This window comes from Meriones unguiculatus, chromosome 20, assembly GCF_030254825.1.
Source record: "Meriones unguiculatus strain TT.TT164.6M chromosome 20, Bangor_MerUng_6.1, whole genome shotgun sequence".
Taxonomy (NCBI): Eukaryota; Metazoa; Chordata; class Mammalia; order Rodentia; family Muridae; genus Meriones; species Meriones unguiculatus.
The window spans coordinates 29,401,286-29,415,905 of record NC_083367.1 but is presented as its reverse complement, the minus strand read 5'-3'; the positions used below and the strand labels follow the sequence as shown (position 1 = coordinate 29,415,905).

The following is a 14,620-nucleotide window of genomic DNA, read 5'->3' as shown; positions in this document are numbered from 1 at the left end:
GTAAGTGCAGGGTTTGGGGGGATTTGGGGTTTGTTTGTTTGTTTTTTTGGGGGGAGGTATGTTTTTGCTTTGTGGTTTTGTTTGAGTTTGCGTTAAGCATTTGCTCGCTTCCACGGGCGTTCACCTGTCAGGTCGCTTTGCCGCCGAGAGTCAGCTGCCAGAGGAAATAGTCTTTCCAGCCTACATTCTATGCTCCTGTAGGGTGCATCACAGTTCGGGCGACGGCCGGGGCATGCAAGCCAGTGCCGGAATCCCAGCACCCGGCGCTAGTCTAGCTCCCGCCCCCTTGTAATTCGGGATCTGGAAACATTCGTTTCTTCCTTAGATCCGCTCTAGGGACTCGAGCTTTCTTTTTGAGGCTCCGAAGGAGGCCCAGAGCCCCTGGCAGCGAGGACGCCTTGCCTTCAGGGTGCTTGGTCCTGGCGGGACACGACCCTGGCTCACTGCAACTTGCCGCCTGCCTGGCTCAAGCGGACCTTGGCTGGGCCCCCCAGGCTGCTTTCTGGTAGTCGAGTCAAGCATCCTGGGGCGGGTCCGGGGGACGGTGAGCGAGCGCCTCCGCTGCCGCTTCCCACGACGCGCACGAACGGAGGAGAGTGGCGCGGGGGGGGGGGGGGGCGGGCTTTCACGACCGTCTGCAGACCTGCCCCATGTCCCACGCTCCCCGGTTTCCGGAGGTTTGGAACTTCAGTTACTTTCCTGCCGCGCACGTGAGCGCTCTGGCCATCTCAGGCTCTTTTCAAGTAGGACTCCCCCCCTCCCCCCGCCCCAGACAGGCACCTAGTGAGAGTGGAGTGGCCCCTAAGCTCGTCCCCTCGCTGTTCCTTACCAGATACCTTGGGAGAGTGTTATGTCCCCAGCTGGGTGAAAGTCTGCTCTTGCTGGAACTAAATGGACCCCTCAAGGCAGCCTCTGCCTAAGTTGGTCCGAGGCAAGCCCGCATCTTTCAGAGATTCAGGAACAGATGTGAGGGTGGCTCCTCATATTTGTTCAGGGGTGGCCCCGCGCGCTCTTGGGGGTGTCCCCGAGGGGAGTTCCTCCTCAGAGCTAAGGGCGACCCCGGGTCTGCGGAGGGCTCTGGAGCCCAGGGCTAGCTAGTGAGGGAAGCTAACAGAAAACCTTCAGTAATGCTATTGCCCCGCTAGCTAGCTCGGAGCTGGGCGGCTGCTTAGCCCAGGACCTTGTCTGGTCTCCAGATGAGATCGCTTCTCCAAGTGTCCAGCCCGCAGAGCCCTCGGGGCAGGAATGCTCGCAGCTATCAGGACACAACAGCACTTGTGTGGGGTGGAAATTTAGTAATCTCCTCTCGCCACTGTTTGTCTCTGCCCTGGCCCTGGAAGTGAGGGTCCCTTGAAAGCTCCCTTTGTACCACGGGCCCAGGCCAGACAAAGTTTGATTCACCTGAAAATTGCCTTTAAAAATCGTTGCTGGGAGAGAGCGCCAGAGGCTTGGAGTCCGAGTTGGCCCCACTGCCTCTAGGATCGCGTCTCCGCGCAGGAGGGCCTAAACTAAACATGTCAGGGCATCCGATTTATTATTCTTGGCCTCTGAGTGGTTTGTACTCTTTGCAACCCTCCCACCCAGTCTATCGCTTAGGCCCCTCGGGCTGCCGCACATGGGAGCCGCCGCCTGGGGCTCCGAGGTCCGCCTTACCATTCCCAGCAAACTAGGTCCGCGGGGCGCTGGGTTTCGGGTCCAGTGGGAAAACCGCAGACCGGAGGAACGCAGATCTTTTACCATGCATAACGGGTGCCAGCCCTCGAATCACAGTCCGCTCCAACCTGGTGGCGCCCCCCACCCCCGGCCGGGAACTACACACTTGCCAGGGTGCGGCAGGGTCCTGAGTGTCAGTGTCACCGGTATCTGGGTTTCTGGTTGAGTGTCTTAACGTTTCTGAAGGAAACAAAATAAAGCGAGGAAAGTCTGCAATGTGATTTTTTTTTTTCCATCTCCTCACTACCACCACCACTACCCTGTCACCAGAACCAGAGCTGGGAAACTTGGGGTGCGCGCACATCTGGGCTGGAACTAGGGGATGGTGGGTGAAGTCTAAAGGAAACTGCTTTTCTCTCTGCCTGGGTCGTTTCAAAGCCAAGTCAAAGGCGCCCTCTGGTTGTGTTGCGGGGTTAAAAGAGGAAATAAGCGGAATTGAGCCGAAATTCCACTGATTCTGTGAGAGCGGGTCTGGAAAAGCGGTCTTGCCAGCAACACTGCTGATTCACTGGAGTCTGCAGTTGCGGCTCGGTTGTTCCAGCAATGCTGGGAGAGGGGCGACCCCTTGCGTCCTACCAGCACACAGAAGAACAGTTTGGCAGGCGCATGGCTCTTTGGAGCAAGAATCTGAAGGTAGATCCCTGATGATTAATGTCCAGAAACTCGAAATTAACGCAGCATGCTCATAAATTCACCTGAAAAATGTTTTTAAATATCTGAATAAAAAAATCTCCTTAATAGTGACTGAAAATGTTTTTTTTTTTTTTTTTTTTTTAGAATGAATAAGGCCTAGTCAAATTATTCTAAAACTGGTCAGACATCCCTATTTTTTCCACACTAAGGCAACTTAGGAGAGCTGTTAAGATTCTCTCTTTGGCTTTGTAGTAGTTTTCATAAACTTTTAGAAACATCGCTAATGATAGAGATAAAAAATTAAGGTTAAAATAGTCCCTACAGTTTTTTTTTAAGTGGTCTCTTAAATATCTCAGAATCAATGGCCCTTGCTAGAAAGACTGTCATTTGCAGTGTGAAATATGTTCAGGTATAAAGAGCCATAGTTTGTCGTCACAAACAGCCAACAAACTCACACAAATACTCTCGTGTTCCTCAACAATAATCAATATTTTATTGATCTCTATTTGGCCACAAACCAGTGATCCTAATTATTACAGGCTACCATTTTCTCTTGAAAGTATACGCAAAGTTTTAAAACTGAAGTCTTAGACTTTTAAAATGTCTATGCAATTTTGTCGAATACACACAACAAAATTTTTACTGATTTTGATTGACCGTGCCTACAGATGACGAAATAAATCTATTCGGGATAAAATGTAAAGTCTTTATTCTAAAAGTCACCAATCAGCAAGATTTTCAACAGTACAGCCCAGCTTTGGATGCTGAGTGCTAACTTCCAAAGCCCAAACCCTGGCTGTAATCTCATTTCCAGCCGTAGCCTTTGAAGTTTGGTAGAGTCGACCTTTGAATATGGGTTGCATGTTAATCAAATGTAAACATCATCTTCATCGTAACAATCATAACTCCTTCCTAATGCATCACATTTTCATCTGGATTTTGTGTGTGGGGCCAGAAACTGTCACTTGAAGTGTAGAGGCTGGCATTAACCTCTCTTCTGCAGAGAATGGCTCTAAGAAACAGGACTCTACCAGAGAGCCAGTCAATAAAATCTGTCTTCTCCCATGAAGTTACCTGACCTGTATGTATCTATACTATGTGCTGATCCCACCAACGAGAGGACATCAAGCTAATAGAATAATTAACTTGATGATCTCCAGAATGTCATTTTCCCAATATGTTTAGACACTAGGTTGTTCTGCTTGACTGGGAGTCTTTATAAATATGGTTATAATGTTGACAAATGTCAAATAGTTACATACCAATCAGGACTAGAGTCTCTTCTCAACTGAAAACATTACTGGATTATCCCGAAGGATCTGTAGGATGACACTGCCCCAGAGAGTTATTATCTGTCAGAAAAAGGATATCAGGTACTATGCTCTTCAATTGTGTGGGCATCCATTAATTTCATCTTGGTTTTTCAGATTCTAGACCATGTATATTTTGGAAATTCATTATGTAACGATAAAAATGTGCTACTACAGCTTGTAGAGAAATATGAAAAAGTAGCAAGAATACAGCAAAAACTGTTACAATGATAATACGCTTACTGGAATATGTTTTCCATTGCTTATGTCAGTGTAGCAGATGTTGACTTAAGGTCCTCATGATCTCTTGGTGATTGTACTGAAGAGCCTGGTAAACAGGTTAACAGATAAAATAAGAAAACACCGTTGTTTTGAAATATTAATTTCAATGTTTCATTTGGGGATTGGGAGTGACACATTTTTTCCCCCTTACTTGGGTACCTTTGTCACCCATATGCTTTAGTTTTGGGAAAAAAATTTTCTTGAGAGAGATATGAGCAAAACCTGTTGGAGAAAGTGCATTCCATGGCATATCATACGGTATGAATGTAAATCAAAGATAATTTCAATTTCCTAGGAAATAGTGGCAACATAAAAATAGAAACAAAATGATTTGCTTTTCTGGGTTCCAGTTAAACCATTTTTGAGCTATGAAGTTTGTTTCCCAAAATACCTTGTTGCTACTCTATTTTAAGTCTTAGTGTTTCAGATTTTACTGAGCACCTTAAAAAGAGTGTTTTGAAATTCTGTCATCTTAGTCCAAGTTACTCTAAGAGTTGAGGACATGAGAATGTGTGAAAAGGGTCTACCACAATCATTTCAATACTCCTTTGAACACACGATATGAACAGTATTTTAACTTGTAAGTAGATGGGCTTTACTAAGCCATTTCTTCATTAAAGAGTTCCCTGGTTGTTAATGTTCTACAAATTAGGTCTCCAGAAAGCAATGAATTGAAATTACAACATGCAGTAAAATTTGATTTTCAACTTGTTAGAGGAAAACCCTGGCTACATTACGACAAAACGACTTTACTAGACATTTGATCCTTTTAGATTATTTGAATCTGTGTAGGGATCTCCAGATTGCTACTTAGTGTCTAAAAACATTTTCTGGTTAAATGCCTAATCTTTTTAAATAGGTGTAGTTCTTTTTGATCCTTCATAACAAAGCATTTCAGAACCTTACATAAAGTAATATCAAAATATTACTCTGAAATTACAAAAATAAATTTTAAAAATTACAGTTACAGATGCTATAATTGACTAATGTTTTCACTTTATCTCTCTTTAAAACACTCAAGTTAGGTATCTCCCTGAACTGTCTTCCTACGTCTTTACTATTGACTCATACATGTATTCTCACTCACTAAAAATACCATCCCAAGTTTCAGTGGATTCCTGAAACGCCACCACAATGGATACTGTGTTTCATGACATGTAAGAATCAGCTCTGGTTGCCATTAGGAAAACAGTATTAAGTTTTGAGACTATGGCAACAGTCAGTCATGATAGTGTGTTGCAAGTGTGTTTGATTGGTGGGATAGCTTTTTCTCCTTATAGTATATTGTTCTGGGTGTTATTTTCAAAACAATAATGTGAAATAAGTTGACTCATAAGTAATGCAGATTTTCATCTTTCTTATGCTTTTGTTGGAAAATACTAACAGTTTTCTTTGTAAAAAATTACAATGAGTAGATATCTTAAAAATTACCGTCTGTTGAGTCACTTAATAGATACGAAATGCTTTACAATTAAGCGCTAATAAAATATTCATGTATAAATATGAATATGTGGAAAATACTGGAGAATGTTTGTTTGGTTAATGTACCCAAGCATATCTTTTAATTCAGAGGCATTATTAGCATTCTGATGAAACTTTTCATCAAGTAATACTAAAAACAATGGAATGTTCCAATATTGAGGGTTATAGTTTGTCAAGAATGCCAAGTGTCTGGATGTTGCTGAGTGATAAGAACTCCCATTTTCCACCTGAAAAATTTCAACAGTATGACACTTAAATAAAATACCTGGAATCATCTCATAGGTGAACAGTGCTCTTTTACAAAGCATCCAATTGCAGTAGTGCCAGGCATCTGATAAGATCATCTGGGCCTTAATCATAAGGTCGGCAACAGATGTAGTTAACATTTGTTACCATTAAACTTTGGAAATTCTTTAAAAGAAATTTAATGGTATCCAAAAACATCCTTTTCAAGGCTGGCTTCATAAAAGGGAAGGAGACAAGGGAAAGAGCATAGGGAGAGAAGAAGGAGGGTGGGACTGAGAGGAGATGAGGGAGGGGATTGCAGCGGGGATACAAAGTGAAGAAATTGGAAGAAAGGAAGGAAGGAAAGAAGGAAGGAAGGAAGGAGGGAAGGAAGGAAGGAAGGAAGGAAGGAAGGAAGGAAGGAAGGAAGGAAGGAAGGGAAAAAGGAAAGAAAGAAAATGCTCATTCAATTATACAGATGGATATAACTGTCTGTATTTTATGCAATATATAATCTAACTCTTCAAAGAACTGTTTTATAAAGTGTTGCTTCCGACCTTTAATGACTTGATAAAGAGCAAGTTTCAAAAGTTTGTGATAGAGAATGAGATCTGGAAAGGAAGAATCCCCGAAGGGCATTAGGAAGAGTGGACTGAGAGTTGAAGACCCTGATTTATGATCCAGCTCTGGTTGCTAGTATTTAGATGATCCAGGCAAGTATCTTTACCATACTAGACAGTATTTTCTCCATGACCAAATGAGAGTGTTGATTTTTTTTAAATCCCTAAATCTACAACATCCAGTAGTCTGCACAATTATTAATCTTTTTGTGTGAAACAAAAGTCATGAGCAGAGAGCTAAATAGTTTTCCTAAATTCATCTTTCTCTGCTGAACTTATCCGGTAAGGGTTAAGAAAGCAAACAAATGAAGTCATTCCTTTGTAATAAGTAAATTTATCCCATAAACATATTCTAGAGATTAACCAAGTGACTTCTCAAACTTGAAAATGGGTTACATATGACATTATGTATCCTTCACATATTGTAGTGTCTGAAAACCACAACCAGGGCTTAAATCAGCATTCTCAGGCATGCTCATCTTGTCCTCAGCCTTAGAATCTCTGGAGCTGGTTCAGAGTGCCAAATAGAGGAATGCTTCGCAGAGTCCCTGCCATGTTAAGAGCTTAGAGATGGCCTATGAAGCTAAGGAAAAGTTAAGGAGGATAATCCACTTTTAAGGACAAAAGGCCTACACCATGACACTGGATGATGGAGCCGGAGAATATAGCAGATGACTCACTCTGATTAAATCTATAGTTTTTGGCGCTTCACTGAGTAGGAAGAAGAAAAAGAAACAAGACCATATTTGGCACCCAAGTTAGGAGCATAAGGATTCAGATGCTGGTAAATGAAAAAATTATACAAACAAAGAAACACAAGAATATGACAAGTATGTTTGGTAAGAAGCTTGTTTTACATTTGAACTACCTAGCGGGATACTTAGGATCTGAGCTCCAATTTCAGAAGGTATCAAGGGCTGAGGTCAAGGAAGGCAATGTCACTGATTAAAAAAAAAAAAAAAAAAAAGCATGGGGGCTGGAGAGATAGCTCAACAGTTAAGAACACTAGCTGCTCTTCCAAATAACTTGGGTTCAATTTCAAGCACAACATGGCAACTCCAGTTTTATGAGAACTGACGCCTTTACACAGACAAACATGCAGGCAAAGATAAGCAAATGAAATAAAAATGGATGTATTAAAGAGATGCAGGGTGCCTTTCTTTATCAAAAATGTTTGTGTTGCTGACATTGAGACTGCTTCATGAAGTGTCAGTGAGATGACATTAAATCACTTTGTTCATTTTAAATGCTTTAATGTATTCTTTTCAACCATGACTTTTCTTTTATGATGCTTTCTATTATGCAAGAGAATGGTTGGGGCTATCATGAATAATAGTAGATTTCTCAATGAAAGTGTGCTCACGTCAGAATGGGCTAAAGCGTGCAGGCATTTAGTTAGTTCATCTACTAACTAGATGCAACATCCCCAGTGTGTATTCAGCCAGCTCTCAACAGTCAGGCCCAGGTTTTCTCATTGGTTCCTTCTATTTGTTTTGAGGCTTCACAGCAAAGGGAGTATAATTTCCCAGTATTTTAAGGACTTAGCCAAAGTGTGAGTTAGAAATAGCTTACCTTCAAACTGCTTTCTAAAAATTAATGTGTAGTAATGTAGGTTGAATTTTCATTCCCAAAAATTGTTTCTAGAAATATGCTCGTGAGCCTATTTGTGATTATATCCCCATAGAAAGCACATTCCTGAAAGTGAATAGTAAAACAGCCCTCATTTCACTACTACATAATAAAAATTACCACCACATAATGTAAAATAATAGAATCCATGAGCTACTTGTTTTAAAATTCCATTTCCATGACATACATTCAATCAAGTAAGAGATATTGCTGCTTCTCACAGCTACCAAGAAACCTTACAAATGTGAGTTATGTCATCTTGACAAAGGCAACCATATATACATAGAGCGAATGTCATTTCAACAGATACATAGTATAATAATATTTCAAGTATGTTAAATGCCCCATAGCGAACTACAGCTTCACTGCTCTCAAGGCCACTGTTGCATTCTATGTAATTTACTTTCGTACACAATTAGATTTGTCTATTAAAGTGACTATTATGGTAACAACAAATTCCTTAAATATCTTCTCACCTCTCAGTAGAAACCCTTCATTTGATTATGTTCACAAAATGGTCTCATTTAGCCCTCACACTCATTCTAGAAGGAATGTAGTTTCATTTTATCTATTTACTATCTTTTTTTATTTGCTTATTCTGTTATAAGAGAGAGGATATTCACTTCCTAGACTGTAGTTCATGTTTAACCTCAAAGCCTCTTTTGAAATTCATGCTATTTCTACTCTAGAAGAACTTGGCACATAAGTTATTATATTTTCAAACCCAACTTCATTTCCCTTCTTTGTTAATTCTTCCTCAGTTCTGTATTCTCCCTCTCATCCCTTCCCTTTGACCTCTTTTTCCTACGTCTTCCCTATAGACAGTTCTTAAAAGAAGTTGCTGATCTTTTTTATTTTATCACAGGCAATAAAATTACACAATTTATTTGACATCTTCTAAAATCCTTCTTCCCATATCCCAATCCCTTCTTACATATCCCAGACAAAATTGGTTAGGCATGAAGATGTGGGCAAAGCTGTAACTCTGTAGTTAAAGGTCAAAGCCCTTATATATAATTTACAGTCACAATTGGCATTTCCCTGGCTAGTTTTTGGTTATCTAAAAAGCTATCTTTATGATGTTTCATAAAATCTGTTATTTATATTACTTTCACCGTGAACATTAATAATAACCTTCAGTCTGAATTTTTGCTTTATAGGCTGATGCTGAGTTCATGCTAGAATCACCTGGAAATCTTTAAAAATAAAAAGAACAACTAGACCAAATGATACAATCTCTGGAGATAGGCCCCAGATAGTCTTATTTTTAAAACTAGTCTGGTGATTCTAAAACACAGCTGAGACTGATATGCTGTCAGACTCTTAATTCAGGAATAGCCATTACTGCTGGGTAACTGTTGAAACCTGTGCCAGTTTTATGAGGGTTAGACAGACAAAATAAACCTGAGTGTAAGTGCGATAAGGGATGAGATGTGTATCATCAGAACAGCAGAAAGCCAGCTCACAGCACGACATTATTTCTCAATAGGAAATTGATAAACTCAAGGCACTGCCTTGTGCAAGCATGGCTATCTGAAAGCAAATCAATCACTTCATTGTAAAAAAAAAAAAAAAGAAAGCAAAGTGCACGCAGGAAGGCTCATAGTGACCTTACCAGATGCCAGATCCGGCAACATTGCCTTTAGGAGACGGTGATTACCCTACTGTGGTGGGCGAGAAAGTAAGCAGGAGTAAAATGGGGTCTAAGCCACACTCAAAACTGTTTTCCAAAGCTACTTAATAATAAACAACTGGCTTTTTGTTTTGTTTTGTTTTCTTTTTATGTCTTACCAGATGATTGGTAATGTGCCCTAGCGTCCTCCTTGTTGTCAGGAAAATCTTAATAGGAAGGCAACTGCCTAACAAGAAGTAAACATTCCTTTCTTTTATAGTCTCTGACTCGCTTGGATTGACTACTGGTGATCAGGAACACTGCTATAAATAGCATGGGTTACACTCTATCCAATGGACTAGGTTTTGTGGCAGATTATTCATTCATAGGTGATCTTATTTTACTCATAATCCCCTCCCCTCTGAGAAGTTATCTTCATTAACTCTTGTTTATTATCCTTTTCTAGCCTATGCAGAAATTTCTAACCTTGCCATAAATAAGGGAAAGCTCCATGTAAAAACGCAGTGGAAGTCTGGGCTTCCTGTCAGATTTCATTGTGCTTGTTAAGGGGGCTCTTTGGGAAAATTTGGGTTGCAATGAGTCACTAGGCCAAATCCCAATAACCACAATTGCCAGAAGTAATTAGACTGAAGAAAGCCAGGCTTCTTGGGAGGAGGGTCATCATAGCATGCTTGAGACATTGCTCCGTGGTCAGACCTAGTTACTTGTCCCTAAGGATTGGGAGCAATCATAAGCTACAGAAAGCAGGAAACCCACAGAAAACAATGCCTTCCCACCAACTTTCTTCTGAATAGGTTATTCACCCCGAGCATGCACAAGATGGAAACATGCCACCAGCGCCACCGCCGGCGCTGTGCACGTCACAGTCCTCATAAACCACCTGTCTGTCTGCAAGAGTGCAAAACACACACACAGAGAAGTCCTGCTGTCATCATCCAAGTCCGCCTCCTCCCTTCCTGCACAGATAAAAAGAGCCCCAGGGATTCAGTCTTTCTAAAAGAATTATCTGAGGGGGGAAAGAAAAGAAAGAAGAAAAAAAAAGTCTCTGTAAACATCCTTAGGTCAATTTAGACATACTATTATTGAAAGGGCATTTACCGATAAGAAAGTGCTAGTGTGTTACTGCAGGACAGGAGTAACTGCTAAAATCTGCAGCTAGGAAAAGGCTAAGGGCAATTTTGGGATTCCCTGCACTTAAACAGTTTTTGAAGCCCAGTCTCGGAACAGATAAGTAGAAATTATTGATAAAGAGATAGGCTGTCATTTGAAAGTTTCGGTATAAGAACCACGGAAACTGTTAACTCTATCCACTTAGGAAGCACAGATAGATCTATGCTCCATAATGCAGGAGAAAGTTTGCTCTGAAACCACAGCCATTGCCAGGAGCACTCAGTGTCTATCACCTCATGCACAGACACTTTAACTGAGCAAAACTAGAAAGCTTCCAGGGCTCACTGTCCTTAAATTTCAAATTCCTTCAGTATGTCCTTTTGGTACTTCGAGCTTAGGCTACTAGATCTTTGTTTAAACGTAATGGCAAATGCCATTATTTTCAATATTCAGATGAACTCATTTGCTGGTCAGTTTTTTTTTTTTTTTTTTTTTTTTTTTTTTTGCAACTGGAGATCTCCAGTTGAAAAATATATTCTGTCCTCACATATCACACATATATGACCACACATATATGTGGTCATTATAATGAGATGTAATGAGCTGCTATTCATTGTGGTCTATATGGGAGAGACATATGTTTCATTAAATTTGTTTTAGATTTGGCAATAATCCAGGAATAGAGAAATCCAGTCTTTCTTTCTCAAGTGGGCTGCAAAAGTGCTTTAAGTGATTCTCACTCCCACAGCCATCTTCAGCATGAAGAGACATAGTGAAAAGAAAATGGTCCTGATTCTGAAGATCCTCATGAAATAGTTTTTAGCCAAACTGCTTAATGGATAGCTTATTGAGGAGACAATGGTATAGATCAACAGAAGGGTGCTGCACCTATCTCCTTGGTATTTATGTCAGTAGGTGCTAGCTCTTGGCCTGCATGTAAATTGCAGGCTGATTCTACTTAGCAACCGCCATTAGAACCGTAACCCAGAAGAGGAGTGATGTTCCAACATACTTCTTATGCAAGTTTCTTTCTTTGTGCACAATTTATTGAGTCTCTGAAAACTATGTGTTTTCTCTTCTTTAAACCTGGAACCAATGGCGAAGTCATTTTTACAAGAGTAATAAACTGAAGTGATTTTTCAACTATCTTACTTGACTTGCTTTTCAAACTGAAGTACCTTCTGTTAATATGCACTCTTCATATTCTACCAGGAAGCTCCCTAAAATTCTAGGGCTGCTTAAAAATTATATGACCAGAAATCCCCTTTCTACCAGCCCTCTCCTTCTGGGAGTACGCCAGCAGTTTTTCACAATCCATTCTGACAACTGTTCTGGTGTAAATATTTAGTGAAATCCTTTCCATTAGAGGTTCCCAACATATAAGAAACGTTTCTGAAATGATAGATCTATTTTAACGTTTACAACAGCAGATCTTATGTCATCTGATGTATGGATGCCAACACCCTCAGTAAGGACCAAAAGGAAAAGGAGCCAAGACAGGAATTAAAATGTGCTGATTATAATTTGCAAAATACTACATTTTATTTATCCCTCCAAGACCTACCTTTAAATAATGCACATAATGTAGAGAAAAATGAATTCATTTAAGTTGAAAAATACAAAAAAAATGAGTTACTAGTTATTAAACTGACTAAAAAGATAGGGGAAATTACAAATCTCTTTATCTCTTGAACAATTCCTTGCTATTTCATCACATGCTTATCAGAGTGAAGCAACAAATGTGAGATCTGCTCTGACATAAGCTCTGGTTTCTCTGTTATTACCAAAGCATTAGCATTAAAGGGGAGAAGGGCTGACCTCTCCTGCTTGTATCCAGTATCACTTGTTAAAATAGGGTAGCACCCTCAGCCTCGAGCACCAAGCTTCCAGTATTCTCTGTGTGTTTTGTCCACACAGATTTCTCAAGTACAAGGACATGCGAGCTTCCCTCAGCATCAGGGAGAATTGGCGGGAGTCTATCCTCGGGTGCTCAGCTCTCTTCTATAATCAATACAGTAAAGTAGTATATATTGCTCATGCATACTGCAACATATGTAAATGAACTCTTAAGGACTTATGTTTTACATTTATAAATAGTTGCTATGCTATATTTTTTTTGAGGAAAATTACAAGGAAAAAATAGCAAATTTAGTACAGGCACAAGTTTTTGAGAAATTATTTTATATTCTCAGTTGGCCATGTAGATTCATGGATGCAGAGAGATAAGTAGGTTAAGGGTGGCCTAGCTAAGCCATCTAGCCTATAAAGAACATTGCTGTCTGAACATCAGACTATTGTCACAGTATCAATGGTCTTATGATGTGGACTGGATAAAAAGCACATGCCTTAGAAAACCTGTTTCTCCTTCCTTTGAGGATGACACTAAAACAAAAATCTGTATGCTTAAATTCAGCTTTATCATTGACAATTCACAGTCCAAGAGTTCTTTCTGGTCTATGATTCTTTTATAAAGTAGAATTTAAACAAATTTACATTAATATTTCTCCTATGAAAAGTCACTATAGAGTGCAAATGTGAAAGTGCATACTTGCAATCACAGAGCTCAGGAAACTACAGCAAGTAATTTTCTATGGGTTCAAGGTCAACCTAAGAACTATGTCTCAACATCTACAATAAGATTTTCTTCCTATGCTTTTTGATGTCAAACATATAGTATTCACTAAACTGGTTCACATTTGAATCATGGTTGTACATACTGATTTGAAAAAAAAAAAAAACACATGGGTCTATGGGATACAAATAGAAACCTGATAAACTTGATTGTAAGAGACTTTGATAGACATTTGCATAGTTTCACAGATCATTTAGTCTGTGATTTGCTTGTAGCTACTGTAAAGCAGCTCTGCTCCTTCTCCTTTGCCCAACAGTAAATTACTGACATTAAGTCCCTTCAAGAGTGACATCAATTAGCTTTTTCTTGTTTTCTTGCAACATACTTTAAAAGCTGGGTGAAAATACAGGGAAAAAAAATGAAGCTCAGTTTAGCTCTATTTAAAATATCACACACTTCACCGAACAGCTGCTTATAGGACATTTATCATGCCCAGTAGTTACCAACGTGACTAAAATGCACCTGAATGCTATTATTGTTACATCTTACAGTTGTTAAAATATTGAATTAAGAAGTCAGAATTTTAAAAAAATAGATATACAGACAGACAGAATGCTTAGATACCACGTCTAAACTGTGGCATACTCCTTTGACAGATATGTTTGAATAGAACTGAAAATCATATTATTTGCAATGAGTGAGTCCAAGCCATATCCAGATATTTATCTGGAGAACAGCATTCTCCAGATAGCACAAAGATGGAAGGAAGCATGGCCTAAAACACTGGAATTTATTAGGCCTCCCAGCATTTTCTTGTCTTAAAGTTTATGGCCAATGAATAGGAGTCATCACTTGGTATGACCTTTGTGACAATCACAGGAAGTATGCTATGCGTACTGTAAACGTAGTTAGCATTGTTAGGTAAAGCTTGTAATGGAGTGGCATAGTTTGGCTGAACAAATTTCCATTCTGGGTGCATTGATTAATTTCTATAGCTGAACTTTCATACTACTTCATTAACTGGAATTGCTTCTACCAAACAAATACTAAAATATTTTATGTTTAAAAATAGTGCATTTTTGTTCATCTATTCAAGGCGTTTCTCAAACCTTTTATAGTAACCAACCCCTTGATCACTACATGGAACATACAACATAAAGCCCTAGTTGGCAATTGCATGACAACACATTATTTGGATGTCTACTGTAGGTCTGTGGATGATTTTTCTAACATCAGCTCATAGCTTTGAAGAGGTCCATTCCTAAAATTTAAAGGCATGAAAATAATTTGATTCAGATCTTTTTTTTTTTTTTTGTAATTTATAATTAACTCATGAAGGGTTTCAAGAAAAGAAAGGCAAGTCAGCCACTTTTTACATGTGTTTTGTGTGAGTGAGTGTGTGTGTGTGTGT

The 14,620-nt window shown here is 39.7% G+C and overlaps 1 protein-coding gene across 1 annotated transcript in view; it reads left to right on the top strand.

The window, feature by feature from the left end:
• The window catches only part of Rspo3 (R-spondin 3), an 84,980-nt gene that overhangs the window by 630 nt on the left and 69,730 nt on the right, over positions 1-14,620 (top strand). The window lies entirely within an intron of this gene.